Below are 25966 nucleotides of genomic sequence, written 5' to 3' on the forward strand. Positions count from 1 at the left end.
CTTTTCTGTGCATCTCCAAGTAAGCCTGCCTCCTCCAGACTTGGGTCTCCCTGAGATGACACGGTGGCCTGTTTTGTATTTTGTTCGGAGCCCTCTTTGCCAGGAGGATCCCAAAGTCCATTTGCACTTCTGCTTTTCACCATTCCCCCTGTTCAGATCTCTGCTCTTTTTCTATAAGGCTTTTGGCACACGCACACACCCCGCCCTTGTCCCCACCAGCCCTTTCTCTGCTTCTTGGCTGCGACTTGAGGCTCTCATGCATGCCTGCCTTCCCTTTCTCTCCCTCTCTCTTCCTCTCTCTCCGGCAGCCATTATCAACCCCCCTCACCACCACCGCGTGCCCCCTCCAAGTCCAGCCTTTTCCTTCCTCTTCCCTCCTCTCCACTAAACTTTAATAAAAATGCTGCAAACACTTTTGCCTGGGGGAGTGCTTTCCTTTAGGGAGTGAATACAAACACTTGGAAAGTCAGGGGTGGAGAAAGGAGAGAATTAATATATGGAGACTGCAGGCAGCAGAGGCTTAGCCTGGAACAAGGGTCCCTGCCAACACCCCCTCCTCTTCCACATGTTCCTCCCCCCAATAAACCCTTTTGTGATAGCATTTCCTGAATCCTCTGTGTCTGCTCCAGGGAGATGCAGGGAAAACCTGGCCATGGCTCTTCTCCACTGGGCAGCAGGTGACCAATGGGGAGGGAGGCTGCAGCCTCCTCAGGCACATTCCCACCTTCCCAACCCCTCTCTCTACTTCCTGTGAGGAAAAAACAAAACAAAAACAAAAACATAGAGGCCCTGGGAAGCCTGGGTGGCTCAGTTAGTTAAGCAGCTGCCTTTGGCTCAGGTCATGATCCCAGCGTCCTGGGATCGAGTCCCACATTGGGCTCCTTGCTCAGCAGGGAGCCTGCTTCTCCCTCTGCCTCTGCCTGCCATTCTGTCTGCCTGTGCTTGCTCTCTCCCCCTCTCTTTCTCTGATAAATAACTAAAATCTTTAAAAAAAAAAAACACACACACACACACATAGAGGCCCCAACGATGGGTGGGCTGGGTGGGCGGTGGGCATGGTCTGCCATTCCTCTTTCAGAGAAGTATAGAGAAGCTTCTCCAAGGATGGAGAAGGTCTCTCAGTAAAGGAGGAGATTCCAGTTATCAAGAAGTTGTGGGTAAAACAGAGCTGAACTGTTTATCAGAGAAGTCCCACAGGGGCGTGGAAGGGGGGTTGGCAAAATGGTGGCATCCTCACCGGACCTGACCTCTGCCTGCCCCCCCCCCCATAGTCTTTGCCCAGTAAACAACAGAACCTGGACCAGCGATCTCCTTCAGCCCTCACCCTTCCTCTTTTCCTCCTTTCTTCAACACTGTACGAACAAAGCCAGATGAAAACAACATTAGGGGCAACTCTGAAGAGAGGAAAATCATTTCTAGTCTGAGAAGAGCACAAAAACCAGAGATAGGGAATTTACCCTCATTGTTTGGTTGCTTAGCGATAGGGCAGTGTTGAGAAAGGCTTAAGTAACCAAAGACACCTATCCACAGACGTATACACAAGTGTCCATGTAGGTACACTTAGCTGGTGGTGACTAGTTGTCAAGAGGAAAAGGGAAGAATTTTGAAATCAGGTAAACCTGAATGGAATATAACCTGGCTACTTACTAGCTAAGCAATTATACCTACCTCACAGTGGTGTTCTAGAGATTAAGTGGGATTGCATATATGAGAATGCCAGAAGCAATGTCCGGCAAGCTGTGTGTGCGCAAGATGCGCAAGAGCTGAGTCCCCTTCCCTCCCTCTGTTCCTCCCTCCCTCCTTCCTTTCTTTCCTCCTTCCCTCCTCTCTCCACTGGCTTCCTCCCTGGCTAGCTTCCCAAGGTGCAAGCAAAGCGGAAATCATCCAAATTGCCCCAATTTCCAGATCCCAAGGGAAACTTGACTTCCCTCTGAGTCCCAATATTGGACAAGTGCAGACCATACCACAGCCCACTAAGTTTGTGCCCAAATACCACCAGGGATCATACGTTCTTATGGAATTATTTAGATCATTAGTCCACTCCCTCCTCTAGAGTCTTTCTTTTTATCAGTTAAGGGGGGAGAGAACTCTTACCCTAAAATCCAACCACTTTCATGTTTTTAGTTGAGACTGTGTGCCCGGAGAGTCTCTGTTTGAGGGAACGTATTAAAAATCACGCCATAGCCAGAATGCCTAAGGGAGAAGCAGAAAAGAGTATTTTCTAATGGAGTATGGTCCTGACCCGTAACTTCTCAATAGGGAATGCTGTTTTCTTGGTATTTTGACCTTGTCAAAATGACTGATTTTTTTTTTTTTTTTCCTCCAGAGGAGTCACTCTCTACCTAAGCTGTTTCTCTCAAGAAGTGTTTTTGGGACAACACTTCAGTGCATCTGGATGCGTTCACTGGTGGCAGCCCCTTGTCCTGGCCTTCCACCAGTGACTTGTGGCTGGGACTCCTTCTCTTTCTTTCTCTCTTCCAGAAGCTGAACCAGGTTGTCACAGTAGCAGGCTAGCCTGTGACCCATGCCTGGGCCCCCAGCTTCCGTTGGTAAGAGAGTGAACACGTAAAAAATGTTCCCACCTTACACTTCCTTTTTCCCCCGAGTCTTATTGTCTGTTCTACAGATATCCCATTTCCACATTTCACCAGCTTCCTGGACATTTTCCTGTGTTCGCCCAGCCTTAACAACCGTGGAGAGGCGCTGATCCTGGAGCATATCTGGGGAGGGAGAGTGATCCCTACGGCCCCTCCCTAAGGCTTCCAGTCTTCTCTTTGCTCTTCTCTCTTTTCCCCTGATTTCATCATGACGCCTCTACTACTTATGGCAAGGATGTGGAAGACTGTTGGGTCTTTCTCCCTCCTCGAGTGTTCTAATTTCCACGTAGTGTCTTTCTGTGAACTACAGAGAGAGTCTTCTATCCTTCCTGGAAGCACAGCTTCTCACTGCCGATGGCAGCCCTGGTGTGGTGTACCAGGTCCCGGGGCGGGGTGGGGGCAGTGAACATCCCGCAGCAGCAAACTTGAGCACTGTGAATCCCCCAGTTCTGACAGGTGTGAGTGTTGCTGGGCCATTAGTCCTTTAGAGATGTCTGCTTAAAATGGAGGAGGCCACAAAGTGCGACATCAGAAAACTAACAGCCTCTGAAACCTTCCAAAGTCTTGTCTTGATTCTCCTTGGGCTCTTGTCCAGGCAAAAGCCTGAGATTATGTTTCCTTATTTTGTCTTTGACCTACATTCTTCATCTACTCGGGCTTCATTGTCATACCAGCGGCAGGGGGACAAGTGGGTATTAGTGTGGAAATAGCAAACCCCGTAGAGCCTGGTAGGTCCTCTGTCCTTTGCTTGCCTTTGCTTCCAGTGGGCCAGCTTCCCTACTGAACCAGTAACTCCCCTTAGGGCTGCCTGAGAGCCTTGAAGTGGGCACTACTGCCCCCCACAGTCTAAATCTGGAAAAACTGCCCAGTCTCAATACCCCCGACTGGGTGCAAAGATTCCAAGTGACATCATTCTGAGGTGATGATGTAATTCGCCTTCTTCACCAGGGAAAAGTCCTAAGGGCTGTCAGTTTCTGGTCTAGGAGAAAGGTTTGCTCCCGTGTGCTAAGTGACAGCAGCTCTGTACTGACCCGATTCTACAGAACCAGAAACCTCCCAATTTAGGAGCCTTTGGAAAATCACTTTATCGTCTGAGGTGGCTCTCAGCTCTGGCTGCACATTAGAATCACCTGGGGAGCTTTAAAAAGTTGCCAGGGCCTGGGCCTCTCCTCAGTCCAATTAAAAATCCAACTTTCCAGGGGTGTGGTGCGGGCATTGGTATTTTTTTTTAAAGTTCCCCGAGGTGATTCTAGTGTTTAGCCAGGGTTGAGAACGGCTAATACGGCTAATACATAGGTGGGAAGAACAGGGCATCGTGGTGAATAATGCTCTTTCCTTTAACGAATACGTAAAGAACTCCTACTACAGACGGTTTGCTGAAAACAAATAGATGAAACCCACGGGGAGCTCTTTGTTTCTACCCGGAGCTCAGGACAGGAAGTTCAAGCCCCAAGTTCCAATTCAGGTCCTATCACTAATGAGCGGAGTGACCTTGGACAAGTCTCTGGACCTTAGTCTGCTCATCTGTAAATGGAAGTGTCTGGAAAGAAAACTATAATTTATGTTGGTGTCCTCTAGCCTTACGGTGTATTGCCAAACTCTCAGAAACCCATAAGCTCAGCCAGGCAATTACCAAATTCTTTTGGAGGCTAGCTCCCTCCACTCATGCGTATTACTGACAACCGTCCTTCTGATGTTCCACCAAATCCCTTTCCAAAACCCCTAAGTATCAGAGTGTTAATTTTTAAATAATACTGGGCTCCCTTAATTCTCTCCCCTGGTCTCTTACAAATTAGCGGATGAAGGGACTGGAGTAGTGGTAATGTCTATGAGCAGTGGGTAATGACTAACAGAAGTTTATCCAGTTGGATAAATGTCTAGTGGATTGCTGCTGGGGTCAGTGTTAGTTCTGGTCTTAATTAACATCTTCATTAATAGTGTGGGAGAGGGAATAAACAATAGCTAATGATATTTGCAGATGGTAGTAAATTCTGAGGTGTTGCTACTACCAGTGAGAGCAGCAGGAGCCATGGGGATATCAGAGATGTGAACAAGAAGTGATTATAATGATGTTTGTTCTGGAAAAGGCAGAATGAAATGTTTCGGGGGCAGGGGGAGGCGGGGAATGACAAGGGAGACTGAGAGATGCTGAGAGAAATAAACAACGGCTATCGTTTGTAACTTGGGTGTGCATTTGGCAAATGAGGCGGCCGATGGCCTCGCCACTTCTGGTGGGCACCCTGAGATGTTGTCCCGAACAACAACAATAATCATGACGCTGACGATCGCGGTAATAATACCCAACATTGAATCAGAGCAGACAATATGCCAGTCGGGGTTCTAAGTGATTTCTAGGGAGGCGATTTTTATTCCTGATTTTTTTTTTTTATTCCTGATATTTTAATCACCATAGAGTTCTTGTAGGCTCTCTAAAGGTTCTGACAGCGGCCTTACCAGGATTCTTGGATTTCTAGGGGTGAAAAGACATATGTGCTTATGGGAGAATGAGGAGTATGAAGAGGTATGGACAAGGAAAGTGGAGGATGTGACCTGGGCTCTTTCCCCAGGCTCTTGAGTAGAATTTCTCTTTCCACCATTGATTCTTCCTGTCCCCAACCCACCTGCCATCCTTTTCTCTCATGAAGCCATTGCTTGGTGAGGGTAGATGGAAAAATCTTGCAAAATGGAGGAAGGAAGGAAGGAAAGAGGGAGGGAGGAAGGAAGGGAAGAGGGAAAAGAAAGAGAAAGAAAACTAACGTTTCTTGCAGCCCTATCCCAAGTCATGAAGCAGTAGTAGCAGGAGGTGTTAAACTTCATACACTGCACAGATTTTCTTGTTTAACCTTTACATGTCTAATTGTCACAATGACTCTCTCTCATAGTTGTTGGCTCTCACTCCTATTAATGAAAGGAAAGACTCAGAGAGGTTAGGTCACCGGCCATGAACACACAGCCTATGGATCGAGTGGAGGTTCAAACAGCAGTTGGTTTACTCTTAAACTCATGTCCTCTCCAACCATGAATACATAATTTCTCTTCTTTCATTTCAGCCCTGCCTGGTTAATGACAACATACAGCCACGCATAGAGAGCCAGAAGGTAGAAATATTAAGAGGAGAATAAACACTGAGGAGCAGAGGGATAAAGGGAAAGTAGCCAGTATACGCATCCGCTGCCCAATTCAATGTGATTGAATTATTTATAATTATATTTTGAAATTAGGAAAAATGGAATTTGCAAACAAGAAAGGCTTCAAGACAATGGAACCCATAATAATGTGGATTTGACCTTGAGGGAATTTGGCAGAGAGCATTAGTATCTGAGACAAAAGTAAACTGAGAAGAAAAACATTTGAATGCTATAAAAGCCAAGACTCTTCTTGGCAAATGTGAAGCCCAGGGCCAGATGGATGCCAAAGGTCTTCAAAATTATATCAAAGGAGCTTTAGGAAGTTGGAAACATGTGGCCTGGGCGTGCAGCTCCCCCCCTTCCTCAACCTCGCTATGAAAGGGGGCTCCAAATGCCAACTCAGAGTTAGAATGAGGAACTGAGATTTTTAAACTGATGAAATATACATTTCAGAGTAGATACATAAAAGGTACAGTTCAAAGAATAAATATAAAGCAAACACCATTGTAAACATGACCCAGGTCAAGAAATGCAACATTCCCAGGACCTCACAACTCCCCTCCCTGATTTTTCTTGTGATCATTTCTTTGCTTTTATTTTTAAAGTTTTTTTTTTTTTTTAATTTTAGTTTTAGCAGTTATGCAGGTCTGTTTTTGAACTTTATATAAATAAAATCATACTGTATATATTCTTTCAAGACTTGCTTTTTTTTTTTTTCAACCATATGTTATATGTAAAAGTAAACTACAGTACATTTAACTGCTCTACCTTTGCGGGGACTTTTGGTTATTTCTAGCTTGGAGCATTCAAGAACAATTTTGATGTGAACGTCCCATATATGTGACCTCATCATGCAGATGTGAGGGAGTTTCCCTAGGGAGGGGTGAGGAAGCTATCATCCTCAGGCCAAAGAGAACCCATTGCTTTTTGTATGACTTACCACCTAAGACCGGTTTCAGTGTTTTCAAATGATTGAGACCAAAAGGAAAAAAAAGGAAAAATATCTTATGATGTGTAAAGATAATATTAAATTCCAATGTCAATGTCCATAAGTACAGGTTATTGAAACACAGCCAGGTTCATTGTTTAAATATCATGGATGGCTGTTTTTGTGTGACACGGAAAGAGCTGGATGGAGGCATCCGAGACTCACCGTATGGCCTGCAGAGCCTTAAACCTGAGAGATATTCTGGGCTGTGTGAATGCACAGGCTCATGTTTGGTCCCTTTACAGAAGAGGACCCTGCTCTAGAGCATAGTCCTAGAAGGGAAATTATAAGGACCTTAAGTAAAAGAGGATGCTAAGTGAAAAAGTCAGCATACTGAGGGGTAACTTGCAGGAGTTCCTATGAACCGGAGACGTCTTTCCCTCCCACCTTCCACCCAGGCTTCCCCACCGCCTCCAAGAGGTCAGTTGAAAGAATCCCTTTCCAAAAAAGTCAGATTGTCAGCTGGCAGTCAGTTACCATAATAGCTGATGACTATTTGACTTATCGCCACAACCCCACTCCAGGGTCCGTGCATTTTAATAAAAGGTCTTTGTGTAAAAACGACTTTTAAGCCCAAATGAACGATGGCATTAAAATCCCACAGGTGTAATTTCCAGCTCCAAGTTGGAAGAGTGTCTGTCTGAGTAGATTCAAGATTTCTTAGAGAAAATTTGTTGAAAATCAAACCAAACGCCAGAAGAGTTTATCCAAAGAACAGTACAACAGAAGAGTTCATCAAAAGATAAGATTTAAAAGACCAAATTTAGAGAACTAATTGCTACTCGATTTCAAGTGTTACTATGTTAGAATAACTAAGACAGTGTGCTATTGGCATCAATCAATCAAAGAAATAGAATAGACCCACACATACGTGGACAACTGACTTTCAACAAGGGCATAAAGGAAATTCAGTGGAGGAAAAAAAGAGTCTTTTTAGTAAATGGTATCAGAAAAATTGAATATCCATGTGAAAAAAAATGAATTTTCAGTGCATCCCTTGCACTATATATAAAAGGTATCTCAAAATGGATTGTAGACCTCAAAGTAAAACATAAAATTATAAAAATTCCAAAAGAAATAGGGAGAAAAATCTTTGTCCTGTTGGATTAGGCAAAATGTCTTAGATATAAAACCAAAAGCATGATCCATAATTTTGACTTCATCACAACTCAATAATTCGACTCTTCAAAAGATATGGTTAAGAGACTGAAAAGAAAAGACATTGTTTGGGAGAAAATATTGCATATCAAATATCTGGTGAAAGATTTGTATCCACAACATGTAAAAAATAAAACTACAATAATTCAACAATCAGAAAGCCAACACCTTAGTTTTTTTTAAATTAACAAAATATTTGAGCGGATGCTTTACCTAAGATCTAAGAATGTTAAATACACATGTAAAAAGATGCTTAACTCTATTAGTCATGAGGGAAACAAATATTAGGGAAACAAATAGTAAAATGGTTGTGGAACACACTACATTACTATTAGAATGGTGACAAATTAAAGACTTGATCATACTAAGATGGTGAGGATATGAAGGAACTAGAATTCTCATATATTGTTAATGGAATTGTGAAATGGTATAGCCATTTTGGGTAACCGTTTGACAGCTCCTTAAAAAGTTAAACCCTTAAAGAGATACCTGCCATGTGCCCAGAAATTTCATTCCTAGGTATTTACCCGAGAGAATCAAAAGCTTATGTCCATGTAAAGTCCTGTACATGAAATGTTCATAGCACCTTTATTTGTAAGAGCCCCAAACTGTAAACAATTGAATTGCCCATCAACAGGTGATGGCTAAATTGTGCCAAGCTATACAATGAACTTCTACTCAAATAGTAAAAATAAATGAACTACTGATATACATAACGACGTGAATAAATGTCAAAATATGCTGAATGAAAGAAGCCAGACAAAAGAAGAGTACCTGTTGGGTGATTCCATTTACATAAAATTCTAAAATATGCAAACAAAGTTATAATAACAGACAGCAGATCAGCTAGGAGGGATTACAGAGAGGCACAGAAAACCCCTCGAAGGTGATTGAAACATTTCCCATCTTGATTGTGGTGATGGTTTCACTAGCATATACATATGTTTAAACTTAACAAGTCATACACCTTAAATATGTACCATTTATTATATGGCACTAAGAATTAATAAATGTTCTTTTAGAAACTCCCCAAAACATTACAACATTGAATGAGTGAAGTCGCAAGCTACAAAATAGGAGAGAAATCTGCACCAGATGGAAAGGACAAAGGTCTCACATCCTGAATATATAAAGAACACCGACAAATGAATAAGAAAAGCACAGGAAAGCCCAACTAAAAATGGGCAAAATATTTGAACAGACATTTCATCAAAGAAGCTGTCCAAATGGCCAATAAACAGATGAAAAGCAGCTAACCTCATCAGTCATCCAGAAATGCAAATTAAAACCACATTGAGATACTATACTCCAGAAACAGAAAAAAAAGACCAATTAAACAGTGTTGACGAACATGTAAAACAACTAGAACTCTCATGCAGTGCTGGTGGGAGTGTAGATTAGTACAATCACTTTAGAAGATCTATTTGGCATTATGTATGAAAATTTGTCGTAGGCTACTTCATAACCCGGAAATTCTACTATTAGGCAAGAGAATGCCTATGTATGAACTCTGGAACACAGGTAGAAGTATGACCATCTCTCTGTTATTTGTATTGGCTCCAAACTGGAAATAACCCAGGGATTGTCAAGACCCCACAAAGAGTAGATAAATTGTGTTGTATTCATAAAATAGAATCCATACTGCAAAATATCCTACAATATACATACATACATACAAAATATCATACAATAGACTCCAGACTGCAAAGTGGAGGGTGGAGAGGACATTTGTTATCTGCAATAGCAAGAAGGAATATCATATGAAATGTTGACCAAAGTAGCTCAGCCATAAAAAAGCAACTATCATATGCTTCCCTCTGTATGAAGTTCAAAACCAGACAATATAACTTTGTATGTTAGAATCAGGACAGTGGGTATCTTTGGGAGGGATGGTGGGGTTGTATTGGCAGAGAGCTGAATGTGGTTTCTGGGTTGCCAGCTATTTTCCACTTCTTCATGTGCATGGTGTTGACACAGATCAGTCCTCTAGCTGCACGCCTAGGATGTGCCCTTTTCTACATGCATGCTCTAGAGAAGTTTGTTCTTTTTGTTCCTACATTGTGTGATTGGGCAGCCATTTATTCATTTCTCTGAAGCACAGGAAGAGAGACTGGGCAGTCACTGTATCTCACCCCAGAGGGATCCAAAGCATTAGGCCAAGGCTTCGGCTGCTTCCTTTCTCCTTGGGGACTAAGTCTTGGCTAGACGTCATTGTCATGCTATACAGTTGTGCTAAGGTTGCCCACATTATGGCTCCCTGTTAGGGAGATGGAGGCCTAGAATGAGCCCTACAGGACGTCCCTACAGGACGGAGCCACTCCATTGAGGCTGGGGCATGTAGGGGAGAAGAAAAATTTGTATGAAATTGGTTAAGACCCAAGGGATTTGAACCCTAGGTTCAAATCCTGCCTCGGATACTTGGGAGGTATTGGACTTGGGTAAGTTATTTACTTCCCTGTACCTTAGTTTTCTCATCTATCAAATGGAAATAATATTGTACCTGTACTATGGGGCACTGCAAAGGATAAAGCATGTTTAAAGGTTTTAGATCAATTGCCAAAGCTCCACAGAGCCCCTCAGAGGCTGCTCCTGTTCCCTATTTTCAGTAGATAGATACCCCTGATTTATTGCATGTTGCAAAACGCTTTAACACTCCTCTTTCCCAGCTTTTGATAAACCCCCTATGCCAATTTTCTGGAAATCTCCAATCACCCTTCTGACTCCACAAAGAAACCTGACAGGTGTATGAATTCAGAACAACACTACACAAGGCTTCTATTTCTGTTAACTCTTCTGGTATTTTCTTCCCTGTCTCCCACTTCCAGGTCTCTCTCTTCCATGCTAGAATATTGTCGGTTTTGTTCGCATTGAACTCCTGGACATCGCAGGTACTTATTTGGTGCCTAAAGAGTTGCAACATCTTAGTCAATAGATGGACGACACTGTTTGTGTCAGTGGGTTCTGGAGTGTTCTCAGTTCTTATCATTTGGGTAGCATCGTTCCATGCCTGTCACTAACCAGCCCTTTGGACACTGTTCTTGATGACAGGAGCAACCTTCCGGTCCCACCTTGAGCCTCAACCTGCCACAGGGCAGGCATTCCGTAAGTGTGTAGGAAGGGCCCTTGCTCAAACTACAATTATATCTCCCACTGTTCTAGAGAGTCTAGGAGTAAACTTTAGATAGAAACTACCTACCACAAACTTCAGACTACGCCACAGCCTCCTTCAACTTCATCTCTGCATGGGGGAACTCAGGACCTCCATCTTGCTTTTTAAATTCTAATTGCAAATAAAGGCTATATGCTAGGCCCAGTGGCACTCAGAGGAGCCCTGACGTTTGGTCATTGTCACAGACAATGGTAACTCTTGTTGGCCATCTCTCACCACATCCGAAGGACAAGGACAGAGATAAATAATAACCTGATAATCAGGTTCAAGAAATATTTCTTGTGAAAGGACTCCATTTCAGACACATCTTGACGTATTTTGACACATATTTTGACATCCGTGATTTTTTTGATTCCCAAACAACAATGAAGCAGGTACTTTAGATGTTTATGCTCTTTTTGAAGATCAGGCAAGCTTGGCTATGAATTATTACATGCCTTTCCCAGAATCACATAGCTTTTGAGTGACTAGGTCAGGATTTGAACCCCAACCCGTGGGGCGTCTAAGTCCAAGTCTATTCACTTCCATTCCTCTATTCCATTCCTTCAGAAATGCTGGAGAATGAAGATAATCTTGTTACATTCTGTCATGCCTTGTTTGCGCCCTAAACTGGTTTGCCCAGCTTGAGAGGTTCTTTCATCACCACGGGGTATTGAATGAATCATAGCTATATCCAAAACTCAAATCCACATTCAAAGGAGGAAGATCTATCCCATTGATAATATTTAAAAGAATGTGCCTTGAGTTCTAAAAGCAATTTCAAAAGAAGAGTGATAAAAATGCTTTAAGGAATACTTGCAAAGCCTTCCAAGGTCCACTCCTATAAAGGGGTCACACTCGCCTGGGTGGTTACGGTCTTGCACTAGGTCCTCGCTGCAGCTTTGGCCAGAGGCTTTGGAAATAGAAAGCCCTGGTTTAGGAGTCCCATAACCTTTCACTGTTACTCACCTCCCTGAGCCTCAGGCTCCTCGTCTTTAAAAGAGCTGAGATCATGGAGGTGACCTACTGAGCACAGAGCAGAGCCATGGTTCGATCTGAGTATGCGGTAATTATTATCACTTGTTATGACACTCATTTTAACCGAAGGTTGGGGAAAATCGTTGCCCTAGGGGAGACCTTGCTTAATTAAGGTGCTGCCGTTGGTCAAAGCAGAAGAGATGATCCAGCTTGTAGGTAGTCATGTAAAATGGGCTGGAAGGAGCCTGCATCTCTGGACTACAGGGAAACCTGGCCTATAGGGTCTGGCCTCCTATGTGCACAGGGGTGTGCCCACCCTGCTCAACTAAGATGGTGTGCTGGCCACGAAAAAGGGCCATGAAGATCACTTATGTGAATGAGCCTAGGGCCTGATCAAATATGAAGCTCTTCTGTGCCTTTCCCCATGTACGTAATGTACAAACTTCTTGGTTATTTCCTGTTTTGACTGTGACGTCGTATGTGGGAGGTGTTCACTGATGTCCATTTGAGAGAAGAACCTAGAGAGTCCGGTCTGATGAATGAAACATTACAACCAAACTGCACAGGACACCAACAGCTATGATAATGTGGCAGTCCCTGTCATCAAATCCTATGCCTGGGCAAATTTCTAACTGCCTACATTAACATTAGAGATCAGGCATTCCTAGACGGTGTACATGTTTATTGTATTTCATGAAACCCATCCATTAAACCATAGCTCACAATGATTCATTTTTACAAACTTGTGTAAAACTTTCCAAAATCTTGACTTTGTTTCCAAAAAAGCCCTTAGTTTTACCATGTGTCCTGATTCAACATTCAGAAAATACAGTCGCTGCACCCATCAGGGAGTTTTAGATTTTCTAGAACAGTGGTTGTCTACTAGGGTAGGGACAGAACATCACACCTTTGTGAGATATATCTGATAGGAATACTGTAAAGTATTTTACCAAGGAGAGCAGATTTGACATTATCTCTATAAAGTATTCAGCTCCCCTGACTTGCATTCTGACATTTTTCTTTTTAAAGAGAGAACAAACACTGTGAGTACGGCCAGGATTTATGGGGGTTCAGGTGTCTGGCTCTTGGACATCAAATGTTGATTACGACCTGGAGCACAAAAAGTGGTGAGTGGCCTACCTGGGATTCGGCATATAAAGGAGCTTGAGGTCACAGTAGTTCTGGTGGGTTTGTCATGAGGAATCACAGGACCCCACTTCTCACATGCTCTGAAATAAACATTAATAAAAAGAGCCCTTGCTTAGAGTGAGGGCCTCTTCTCTAACAGCAGCGGGGCTGTTAATTAGCCTCATAGACTAAACCAAATCATTATCTCCCTGAACCTTGTTTTGACTTCTCATCTATAAGAAGAGCAGTTGGTTTAGATTAAGGGTTGTAAACTCGTGGGTGTGAGAGGCAGCGGGTAGACCCACATGAGGAAAGCGGGCCAGTGGAATGCGACAGGGGGCCCAGGAGATCAGGCCCTATCTAAAGGGGACAGCGACTCTGCCCCAACCTTTTAAATGAATTCCAACATTCAAAAGATAACAGGGCAAAGTGCGGGATGCTGCCAGTTTGGTTTTCTTCATCTCTTGTCTAGAAGTCCTCAAAGTCTCTTCTAAGTTTCAGCATCTTAACAATTTTACACCCTTTCGCTAATATCAAGGATAGGAATAGAAGGTTAAATGGAAGAGTTGCGGAACAAAATTCTATCGACCTTACGGTCTTATAACTCTGCCAAGTAATATACAAGCACAGAAGCAAATACTGAATTGAAATATATGCAAATGAAACAGGTTTTTTGGTGATGGTACTGGGGGGGGGGGATGACACTTACATTTTGCTAATTGTCCACTTAAAGTGTCTCTACTCTTGAAAAGAATAAACCAAGAGTCTCACTCTTGTTTGCTTGTGTAATAACAAGAAACATGTGTAATAACAAATAAATTAAAAAGATAACGGTGAAAGTAATATTGAGGGCAGTTCAGAATGGTGCCTGACCTGAAAAGAAAATGGGAGGGGTTGTGATATTAGGTATGTTCTTGAAACTTGTATTTCTACCCTGCTCTGTGTATTTGCTTGTCAACCATCCTTAAACAATAAGCTGTTAAGACAGTGTTAATTTCACATAGGTAAACCCTGGGCGCCAGAGTTTTCCCACCTAACATTGCTCCTCTTTTTTCCCCCCGGTTGTTTATAAAAACACTTCCCACATCATGAAGAAGAGTGGTATCAAAAGTTTCCTGACTTTGTTAGTTTGGCTTTTGTGTGCATTATTCGAGGGTTTGGTTTTGTTTTCAGTGGGTGGGTGGGGAAGGGCACCTGACTTATCTTCCCTAATTACATTTTTCTTTGGTTTCTATCCACACTATTCTCATTCTACAAACCCACATCAACTACCTGTAAAGTGAGCAAAAAAACCAAAGGTGGTTATTTAGTGTGTTTATTTGAAGGCTTTTAAGATAACCCACGGGAGGTTTACTCTTTTTTTGACTAATGTAGAAGAGAATATTAGCACAAAGCAGTGGAAGGCCTTTGTACCATAAATGCAGAAATCTTCAAAAATGTATTCATCCTTGTACTGGAGTGCCCAGCCCCAGGTCGAGACCCACAGGAAGCATGTGATACATGTTTGTAGAAGAATTGCATTCTTCCTCTATGCCTCAGGCTGGATCAAGGCTTTCTTAGTTACAGAATGAAGACACAAAATGGGGTTATTGATCTTCTTTACTAGTGGGCAATTTGAAACGATGTCGCCATGTTCTAGATATGCCAAGAAGCATGTTTGACCCTGAGGACAAGTAGCCACAGGATATGGACACAGGGGGCTTGACTTTCGTTTTCTTGTTGAAAATGGCCCACTGAGCAAGAGTCAGGATGGTCCTTTGCCAGGACTGTACTGAAGGATCAGTAGACTGTCTAGCGCTTTCTTACATCCTGTTGCCTCGCTGATTTCTGGATTGCCAGATGCTTCTGTTTTTTGAAAATGGTTAAAAAAATACCTTAGTGATTCTGTTGTTTCAGAAACCTTACATATGGCACAAAATATCCCGAACATTTTTTGAGAAAACACTTGTGTTTCCTTTGCTCAATTTAATCATCATTACAGCCTAAATTCATTCAAGTTTATTGTTTTCTTTTTATGGGCATTTTGATGGTTGAAACTAAAGTTATATAAAAGTGTGAGTAAGCAAGATAGGAAGATTTAACTGCTCCTCGCTTTTCTTTCCTAAAGTAAGTCTTTAGAACATAAGTAGGCTAGGGAAGGGTGGATACTTTGAGTTGAGAATTCACAACGATTGCGATAAAAATGGTGTTTTCAAAGCTGGGAGACATCCTTGATTTATCACCCTTGAATCGGAGAGCAAATTTTTCACACACTGAGTCATAACTAGAAGCTTTTTCTTCCTTTTTTTTCCCCTTTTGGTAAACCACCTCAACCTGCTCTCGAAAACCCCTGGTTCTTGTACAGAATGAGTCTAAGTCTGTCTCTGTTTTGCCTGTGAAATTTAACAAGACCATGGCCGTGGGTTGGGGAGACTATGAGCCATACCACCATCTCAGGTTTTTGATGACACCACAAACCACTTGAGATTTATTTTGTTAGCAGATGTCATCAGATACATGTGTGCACAGGTGCAGCGTGCAGTTAGTGAAAGAAGGAACACTGCGTGTATTTATTTTTGTACCCATACTCTCAATGGTTAGAAAGGGACCTGGTGTGCCTCTCTTGGGCAGTGTGGGGTTTCGACTCCATGGCTAGTGATCTCTTGAAGTTTCTTCCCCAGGTATAATTCTATAGGGTGAGCAACTATGTCTTGTAGGAAAAACGCTGTGTTTATTTTTTATAATCAATGTCTGAAGAAGGGGCACAATGGATTATAGTTAAAGACTGCTAGGACCAGTAGAAAATAAAAGTAATTACCAGAGGTGGTTGTTTATACTTGGGTGTTCCACTTCTACAACAATATACCAGATACGCGTCCTCCTTTCCTCCGTAGAAGTTGTGCTAAGACAGCTCTCATCTACAGAACTAAAACAAAGTGCCCAAACTTGGCACTTTACACGTGTCCTACTTGAAGACTCCCTAAATATTTTTAGATAATTAAGGAATATTTGAAACTATTTCCTGGAGGCAATAGGCGATATGGATGCTTACACAGGTTTATACATCACACAGTTTTTAAATTCTAAAAAACATTATCCAATTGTTTGAAAAGATGGTGTGTTTTATTTAGCATCATGTCTTGAGTATTCCACTATCTTTATTATATAAATTAAGTTTGCATACATGCTAGCACAATAACAGACTAAATATAATAATCTAATAAGTTAGTGTGTGCCCTTTAATAATAAAAAATAATAGAAATAAAAACACTTCCTATATTTTTGAGAAATAGTGATAAACACCTTTGGGATAATGACTGAAAATTACTAGTTTAGATGGGGTAGAAGAATTACTTCAATTATGACATAAAGCATTGTAATAATGCATGCTTTTAGAAATAATTATATAGTGATTATTCTCAAAGATAAACACATGCAGATGTTGTACTACATTAAAAAAATTTCTTAATTTGAAGAAAACATACAGAAACTGCATTACCAGTTAATTGGCTTTAAGAAGAACCAGAAAATCTAAAGTATCAGTATACTCGCGAAGCTTCTAGTTAGTTCTAAGAAATCAATTGTGCCTGCAACTGAAGGCAGAAAAAAATTAGCTTTTCTACTGGAATCACTTCAGTTAGATATGCCAGAGGGCCAAAATGCCTGAGTAACATTGGACAATCCTTATTTTTAAAAAATGATGAGTTATTATTTCTAGAAAAATGAATATAAAAAGATACTTGATCTTAATTATATTCTAGGAAAGTTTTTTAACCAAGATAATTTTAATTTTAAAAAAGTACTCCCTAATTTCTATATATTGATTTATAATGCAAAATATGAAAACCAGAAAATCAATCAATTGTGTAGATTAGAAGACTATTAACATTAGCCAAATAAGAGACATAGGAACAACATCTCACTGAGGTAATATAAATTAGTGCATCCGATTTCTCTAAGACATGATTGGAAAACAGTTTCCTCTTTTTATGAGCAGTGGCTAGCTATCATTTACTTATCATATGTGTACATACTTGACAGACAGAAGAGTCATCGGTAGAAGAATAGGTATTATAAGCGTCACATGTCAAAAGAAACAAATTACATGCAAATAAAAAGATAATCTATGAAAGACTGAACATGACATACAATGGTAAATTCTATTACTAAATAATATGCTCAGGGAGAAATCCGCTGACAGGTGACACTAACTCCAGATTCATTCAAGTCATCAGTAGAAAAGCTCAGGAAATCCTTCCCTCGTCCCTTTTCTATTCCTTTCCCCATTTCATCCCTTTGAATATTTCTTAAACAAAACTGGATTCTTCCTGTAATATTATTTCTCTTTTGAATGAAAGATGTTGGGAAGGATTGGTAACTATGAAGTCCTCTATGGACTTCAAATAATCGCAAAAGAAAACCTTTCGGAGGCACACTTCTGTACAAAAGTTTTAGAATTTGGTAACATGGCCAATGTAAACACTCCCTTTGCATCCTCAACAATTTTTTAAAGTTTAGCTGCATTAAATTTTCATATTTTATATTTGGTTGCTTAAATGTGATTTACTTCACCATGAAACTACTATTAGGAAATGCTAGAACGGAAACAGATCTGTTCGTTACCCACTTGAATTGACTGCCTGAGAAGACTGAATTATGGCTACACTAGCTGAGTGGTTAAAATTACCTAACTTGGATCAAGATAGACGTTAAAAATTAATTTTCCTTGGGAAGTTATAGTTGAGTGTGGAGAGACATACATACATAGATGTATGTGTACATGTGTGTGATCACATCCTCAACTCCCTTCCCAAAGTTATATAGGAAATAATATGCTAATTTTTCCTAGAGGGGAAATTGGGGTCTGTTAAACCTTTGGTTTAATAACCTGTCTTTAAATTCGGGATTTTCTGAAATCCAATGGGGTCAATATAATTACTACTTTTCTGCTTATTATCATTAACATAGGTATGTATATTATTCACATACAGCCAAGGATCTATATAATGTGTGTATTAGAAAAAAACGCTTTTTGGGGGGTGATGAGGCCAAAATATCTTCCTTGTTTTATAATGTATATTGTAGAAACCAAGAACCTGAACACTGTTGTTTAAGTTCTCTTGGACTTTGAAGGGTAACATAACTGGGATTAAAATACTGCCATGCTCACATTTAGTGGAGAGATAAGAACAATTCATCGGGAGCTATTCCGGTCCCGCTGGTAATCACATAATTGAACAGGGATTTTAAAGGATATTTGAAGCCATTGTCTGTTGTGCAATTACATAATTAGTCAAAATCTCTGTAATAAAATCTTTTCTAAACACACGTGGGTTAGTACCATGTAAATTTCGGGTCAATGTTATATTTCTACTTCTAATACTTCGATTTTAAATTAGAATTCTGTAACAACTTAACCGTGAAGCACGTTACCGCCCCACAGACGCTTAAAATGAAAATAACTGGATTACTTTAAAACTAAGCAAAACCACTACATACATTTAACTTAAAAAAAAAAAAAAAAAAAACCAACTCATCAAATCCTCTTTGTTTACGAACATCAACTGTCTACCAAAGCTCACCTAGAGTGTTTACTTCTGGGGCCCCAAAGGTGGTGTTATTTCTTTGGTGCTAATTATTTCTTGCACCTTCCCCTAGATTATTGACATTCGCAGGGATGCATACACAGAGAAGTCAAGAGTGCCCTCTTTTCTGGTGGGTTTGTTGTCATGATAACGCCTGGCCGGGAGGCACATTTCAGAAGTCCTGTTACACAAAAACAAACGCGGCCTTGCGAAGTTGACCGAGCAACGTGGCGGGAAGTAGGGGAGTACCACCGACTCCGTAAGCATCGCTAGTATTTGGTGAAGAGTCTTGCGCCGCAGTTCGGCCCCGCACCCCTCTCCCGCAAGCCGGCGGGGAGGCCCCGTGACCCGGGGAGCACAAAGGCGCGCGGAGCGGCGCGGCGCGGCCCCGCAGACAGGCGGCGCCGCCCTCCTCGCCCGCCCTCGCCGCGCTCCTGCCCCTCCCGGGCCGCACAAAGAGCAGAACCGCCACTCGCGAGGGGCGCCCGCGCCGCGCAGGCCGCCACACCCACTCGGGCCCGCTCCCGCCTCCGCCGCCGCCGGCGCCCTGATGAATATGCATCGCCGCGCGCCCGCCCCCGGCTCCTCCTTTCGGCTTCCTTCCCGCCGCCAGGCGGAAGCGAAGAGCCGCGCTTCCCGCGCGCCGGGGCGGTCGGGGCGGGGCGGGGGCAGGGCGGCCCGGGAGCCGGGAGAAAGAGAAAGGCTGGGAGGCGGCGGCGGCGGGACGCGCGGGGCCCGGGCGCGGAAAGGGTGCGCGGGTGGGTGGTGGTTCCGGGGCAGCCCCGCCGCCGGCCAGGCCAATCCGAGGGCTGGGAAGGGGCGAGCGCGCGACCCCGCGGCCGCGCCCGCTGTCCTTGCGGAGCGCGCCCGGGCCCGAGAGGGGAGGCAGCCCCCACCCCTAGAGCGGCCCTGCTAAAACAACAATAAAACCCACCGAACACGCACACGCACACACACGGACACACACACACACACACACACACACACACACACACATCGCTCTGGACGGCGTTCAAGTTAACCACGAGAAACAGACTTCAGCAAGTGAGAGGAAGGAAAACGGGATATCCAGACTGAGGGGGCTGCTTGCTTTTAGACTTGACTTTTTCTTCTCGGGCCAAGAACTGGGGCATTGCAGAAATAATAATTTTAAAAATAAAAGACTACTCCCGGATTGCATTTTTTTTTTTTTTAAACTAAGCACAAAAAGCGACACCCAAACAACCCTTGAGAAAATCCTCAAATCTGTACCTGAGACACGTGAAATCCGCGGCCCAGGGTTCTGTTGCAGACTCAAGATCTCTTTTATTTAATGCAATACGGTGCAATGGTATGTGGCTTTGAATGATGGGTTTTATTTGCTCGTCTTGTTCGTCCCTTGCACCCCCTTCACCCCAAACACAGTTTACTTTTCCCCTGTTTGTGCATTGTGAAGTGACTGTTTTATACTTAAAATGTCATCTGCTTTATAGGTTGAGCTATAGTGCTGGATTTTCAGGCCAATGCAAATATGTATTTTATTTTATTTTATTTTTTTAGCCTTAGCAACTTTACTATATGTGTCACACTTTTATGGCGGGAATCAGTGGATAACATTGTGAGCCCAAACTGTGAAATGTAACATTTTCCCTGTTTAATTCCCTACTTCCTCCTCCTCCCAAAGCCGGAAAAAATTCCTGTACAAATGATATTTTAGTTGTACCCTGTAGTCTATTCTGTCTTTTCATAGCATTCTTTCCACCACTTCAAGGCGAATGTGCACAGCTTTGTTAAATATTCTCATTTAAAAGTGCATTTGAAAAAAAAAATAAGTGAGGGTAGTAGTATTTATTTAGCTCTGGTTGGTGTGTTAAGAGTTTTTAAAATCAATATTCCCAAGTTTAGTCCCCCCCACCCCATCTTGCCCCTGAAGTTGCAGGATCAAATTGTTAGTCCTCCCACACCACCCTCCCCGTTTAAAAAAAGATTATGATGGATTTCTTCCCGCTCCTAATACATTTTTTAAGTCCCGCTGTTTTTGCTCTAGGATTTTTACCCGTCTAAGAGTGTGTGTGTGTGTGTGTATGTGTGTGTGTGTGTGTGTGTGTGTGTGCGCGCGCCTGCGCGCCTCCCTTTTCCCTTGTGCTCTCTTCGCCAGTACGTCTGGGACACATTTTAATGCACAATATCCCATCCATTAAGTTGTGGTTGAATGCGGAGTGTGTGAGGACTTGGCAGCTTTCAGGTTGAAGGGGGCGGGGAAGCCAGTTTCGACTTTGACACAAGATGCCGAAGTGGTGTGATTGGAATTATTATTAGGGCTGTGAACATGGCCATCTTCTCCTCCGGTTAGAAGAACTGCCATTGAACTTGAGACGGGACAGACAAGATCTCCAAGTCCCGCCCCACCCCCACCCCCCCAAGTACAGTAGCTGGCAGGGAAAAGGCGCCAAAATACACAAGATTAACTCTAACGTTCTTTGAGTGAATCTTATAGCACCATCCTTTTTAATTTTAATTTTCCAACAGGCGGGAAAAAGTTAACTTTTGAAACCATATTGAACAGACAATTTAAATGGAATAAATCCAGAAAGCCATACAGGCTTGCTTATGTGGTTAGAAAAAGAATGCACGTGTAAATAAGCAGGGTGCATGTGTGTATCTGATTGGGGAGTTCAAGATTTAATCAAAATCAGAATTATAGTGTGACTTTTGAGTACCTTTACTTGTATGGGGGTGGGTTGGGGGAGTTAGGATCCTGAGGCTAGAAAGCTGACCTTTAAGCAGCTTAAGTAAAAACTGCAAAGAGTTATGAAACACAAAACGTTGTGGTTTCCAGTTTTACATTTGAGGTTTGATGTTTTCATTTAATGGTATGAGAGATGGAGAAAGCTCCAGTGCTGAAAAGTCCCTATTAAATCATACGTGGGCAAAGGTCAAGCACTCCAACTCACTGATACAATATACTGCAGATTCTTGCCTAACTGATGGGGAGCATAAGAAAAAGTGCTTGGGCAATAAAAGTATTAGAAGGGTAATTATCGTCGTGGTTGGGACTGCATTCTTGTGCACTGGGAAAAGGTTTTTACTGGCCCCGATGAATTTTAAAGCTGAGTATTGTTGAAAGCTGTTTTAATAGGAAATTGATTAGCTGAGTGTTTCATACAATAAATGGTGACAGTTTCATTGTTTGATGTCCAAAATAAATTCCTTTTATTCTTTAGCAGACATAGACATCTTTTAATTTTAATATGATCAGACTGAGCAGCAGTATAATTATGAGTGAATATGATGTCATGAACATCTGTAACCTTGCTTTTAGAGTTTGTGACATCACGTGATTTGACAATTTTATTGCTTTGAAATTTATTAACTTTCTGTGTTGTTAAAACATTTCAGAGATGAAGTTTACTGAACATATATTTTGTGTAGGCCCAATAGTTTGTCTTTCTCTTTGTAATTACACAATTGTTTGTTAAATTTTTAATTTGAAAGTTAAAATGCTCAATTCTGTTGTCATGTGTTATTTTGATTTTGAAACAGAATGGCAGTTTTCAAAGGAAGACTTAGAGAAATGGGTGCAAAAAGTTTGAGTTTCTTTGCAGTACACCTTCTATACTTATTAATATAGAATGTAAAGACTCCTTATCCAAAATAAGGATAAAGCTTTTAAACACCTCCTTAAAACTGATCTGTTTTCCTGTCACATCGGCGTATGTAGATAAGTAACAAAAAAATCAGTTTATATGTAGAAATAAAATGATAGTATAGTTTTACTTTAAAGGTCAACTGTTTTGAAAAACGACTATAAGTACATTCTCAGCCTCAGCAGAGAAGAGACTGCAAGGAACTTTTGAAGAACTGTGAATGAAGCAAGGCAATTATTACCGTGATTTTCAAGGTTTAAAATAAATCATGCAAAAGTTTCAGGCAACTGCTGACTTTGTAATCCGGGAGCAAATGTCTTCAGAAGTTGGGACTCTGCTGATGAACTCGTTTCATCTCTGGAGAGAAGTGGAAACCGGCTAACCTTAATAGAGGAGTCTGGCCTAGTGGCTGTTCACATTCTGTCGTAGCTTTTAAATGTGCCCGAAATGTAAGCACACTTAGTGGGATGGTTTTTTTTTTTTTTTTTTTTTTTTTAACAGTCGAGTACAGGCATTTCAGCAGCGACATTATTAACAGCGTCATTTTTCTCATTTAGTTTTGTCCTCAGGGGACACCAAACAGCTCCCAGAGGAGGGAAGAAAAGTCCACGGTTATTTATTCCTTTCAGTGAAAGGCAAAGCGCTGGCAGTGGGGGGGTGGGGGTGGGGAGCTAACCAGTTGTGAATTTTCTAGGAGGGAAAAATTGCTACCCTAATTTGACAGTTAGTAGTTTAAGGGCTGAGAGAGCTGGGCATGATTCTGTAATTCCCATCAAGTGCAGGCAATTTCAGTACTTGTTGGTTGTTTATATATGTGCTTTTGAGTGGATTTTTGGTGTTCCCCCTTGTGGATATGAAATTGTGTTTTCTGGGCTACACGCATATGATTTTTGTGGTTCACCTGGCAGGAGGATAGGACCCTGGGCCTGGTGTGGTGAATACTTGCAGTTTTGCAGGCCTGGGTCCTGGGGTCAGGAGGTCATCTGTCTCTTTTGTATTTAGTTTTAAAATATTGATATTGGCGAAGCAGCTAGGGTGTGTGGTTGTTGAGCCTCCCCTCAAATCACATTCAAGAGCTAAAAAAAAAAAAAGTCATGGGGGTATTGAAAATGACAGCTTTGTTAAGCTCCAAGAAACCTTTCCCTACACTGCCCAGGATTTGCAACCTGTCACTGAGTTTCTTTAGAAGGGGGAAGGTTTAAAGAAAATCAATATTGATAGATACTTGAGATGTCAAGTCCTCTCTGGAAGTCAGTGAAAGGCTCCAATTGGGTAACTTGCTTAATTTTTCAAATATACGATTGAGTTTTGAAAAATCCTGTCTCCAGAAGCACTGGCATTCCTTCTTGACAACAAACTGTCAGCAAAGAAACCTTTTTCCCCTCTAAGGTGGCAGAGAATAAGTGATCTAGGGAGGAGATCTTTAGTAATTCTGAACTATCAAATATTCCTGTTGCCACAAGAGGCTTTCACTTCTTTCTAGCTCTTCAAACCAGATTTTGGGGTGAATGCGATTGGCCATTCATTACCTTTCAGTGTGAGAGAGAGAAAAAAGAGGGTTTAGGGAGAGGTAAGTATCCAAGTCTAAGAAGTGTTTGGCCATCTCTGATAGTATCAGAAACTTCTCAAAGATACTTTAGCACCACTCTTAATACCATGGAACAGACATGCAGGAAAAAAGGGAAGGTGAATTAAATGCATGTATTTTCTCACTTTCTCTCTCTATTTTTCTACCTGGAATTTAAAAGATTGGTACTTTTAAAATCCAAGATAGTGGATGAGTATGCTGAGAAGCCAGATGTCCCACACCCCCAAATCTACCAGTCTGTCTTTACAAAGGCTCCCTTAAAGTTCATCTTGGGAGGCCTGCAGTGTGACCTTGACATGGGCTGGACAAGAAGCAGTGTTTTGGAGGGGGTGGGGAGTGTCAGCCAACCTGTGCATGGTTCCGAGGCCTGAGTGTCCAGTCAAAGCCGTATGAACTGAGCACCCAGGAAGCCCTTCCAGGATGTCTCTGTTGCTCATTCTTTCTCTCCTTTTGGTTTACCCCATCTCAGCAGTACTCCTTTCTCAATTTTACTCAAATTACTCCTTTTCTTGGAAACAAATCAAAACTCAAAACTCCCAAGCATCCTCCATGCTCATCAGACTGTCCCCAACCACAAGCGCTCTACAAACAGGGAGCACCTAAGAGAGATTTGAACCCCTCAGTGCTAGGCCTGGGAAGCCCCAAACATCTCCACTTGTCTGGGTTCTTACCTGGGTCTGTCGCTGCTTCTTCACCCTGCTGCTGCTGTAGATTTGTGGGCTCTTCTGTGTAACAGTTGTCAATTTTTCGCTTTTCGTTTTTAAGCTTATGAGAAACTTTTGGATGCAATCTGGTTTGGGTGGCAGAGGGAAATGATTTCTGTTGGTAAGGGAAACTAACAGGAGAGGAGGGGTACGTTGTCTGCAGACACTTGCCCAGGGCTCAGCCCTGGGCCTCTTTTGCCAGGGGACAGCGGCTGGTTCTGGGATCTCTGGCTGAAAGGAGCGCTCTCTGGGTGCCAGGATTTCACTGGGGGTGGTGTGGTGTGGAGGGAGGGAAGAAAGGAGGGAGGGAGAGAAAGAGAGAGAGATGGGCTCCGGATTTTTAAAGAGACCCGAAATAATGGCTTCTGTAAGAGTCCAGGCATTCAAAGAGGTGTGTTCAAGGACATGAGTGCATTCGTGCCAAGGGGAATGTCTTTTATGGTAAATTAACTCCGGTTAAATTGAATATTTGTTCAAAGGGAAACTCCAGTAGTTAAAGCTGGTATTATCAGTAGCGCTTCCCCGCCTCCTCCCCTCAGACTTCGCTACAAGGGTGAGAAGAGGGAGGCAGCATAATGTGCAATACAAAAGTGATGCTTTGGGGGTTTTATTTTTAATCTGAGATTGCCTAAAAATTTCTGAGAGAGAAATGAGTATTTATTTGGATTAATCCCGACTGTCACCTCCCTCCTTTCATCTATAAAGACTGTCAACTTTATCTTGGATTTTCAAAAAGAAGAAATGACCCACACAAAGGAAATTAACGTTGTCAGAACGCTGACTAGAGGATTTGCCTGGGGTGAGGTGGGGGGAGCAGGGAGGCTCCTCCTAGTGGTGGGTGCCCTGAAGGGTTAACTCGGGGGAGTTCTCGAAATTTCCCCGACTTTACCTGTCTTCCCAGACCCACCGCTCCCCCTCTCTCCGGCCTCCTCAGTTCCCCGCCCCCCAGCGCCTTTCTTCTTTGGGCTCTGGGTTTACGGGGGCTGCAGCTGGTAGACTTGGCAAGCTGGCCTCATTAAGAGCGCTCTTTGAAAACGGACTGTGAGCATTTCCCTAATGAGGACAGGACGGGGTTAAAAAGTGACCATTTCATGGTTGACTTGAACCTGCCTACTTTTCTTGATGTGTCGTTGTGAAATGCTTGATGTGGATAACTCCCACTTGGTGAAGGAAAAAGTCACTGGTTCCTTCAGGTCCGCTGGGGGGACGGGAAGGGGGGGACGGTGGACAGAAGCGGGAGAGCTAGAGAAAGGAGAAAGTTGAGGAAGAAAACCGGGAGAGAGGGAGAGAAGAAGGAAGGAGAGTCAGAGAGCCCTGCCAGACCCCAACAGCACCGTTGGGAGCAGGGGCGGCCCCGCC

The 25966-nt window shown here is 42.6% G+C and overlaps 1 protein-coding gene and 1 long non-coding RNA gene across 10 annotated transcripts in view; one reads left to right on the forward strand and one right to left on the reverse strand.

The window, feature by feature from the left end:
* Positions 1-25966, forward strand: part of NFIB (nuclear factor I B) — a 436690-nt gene that overhangs the window by 177140 nt on the left and 233584 nt on the right. The window lies entirely within an intron of this gene.
* Positions 21850-25579, reverse strand: LOC131812603 (uncharacterized). The gene is made up of 2 exons (XR_009346417.1): positions 24575-25579; positions 21850-23391 (listed from the first exon to the last, which is right to left on the reverse strand). It is a non-coding gene; the product is annotated as an uncharacterized LOC131812603 (long non-coding RNA).

Source organism: Mustela lutreola, chromosome 12 (genome assembly GCF_030435805.1).
Source record: "Mustela lutreola isolate mMusLut2 chromosome 12, mMusLut2.pri, whole genome shotgun sequence".
Taxonomy (NCBI): Eukaryota; Metazoa; Chordata; class Mammalia; order Carnivora; family Mustelidae; genus Mustela; species Mustela lutreola.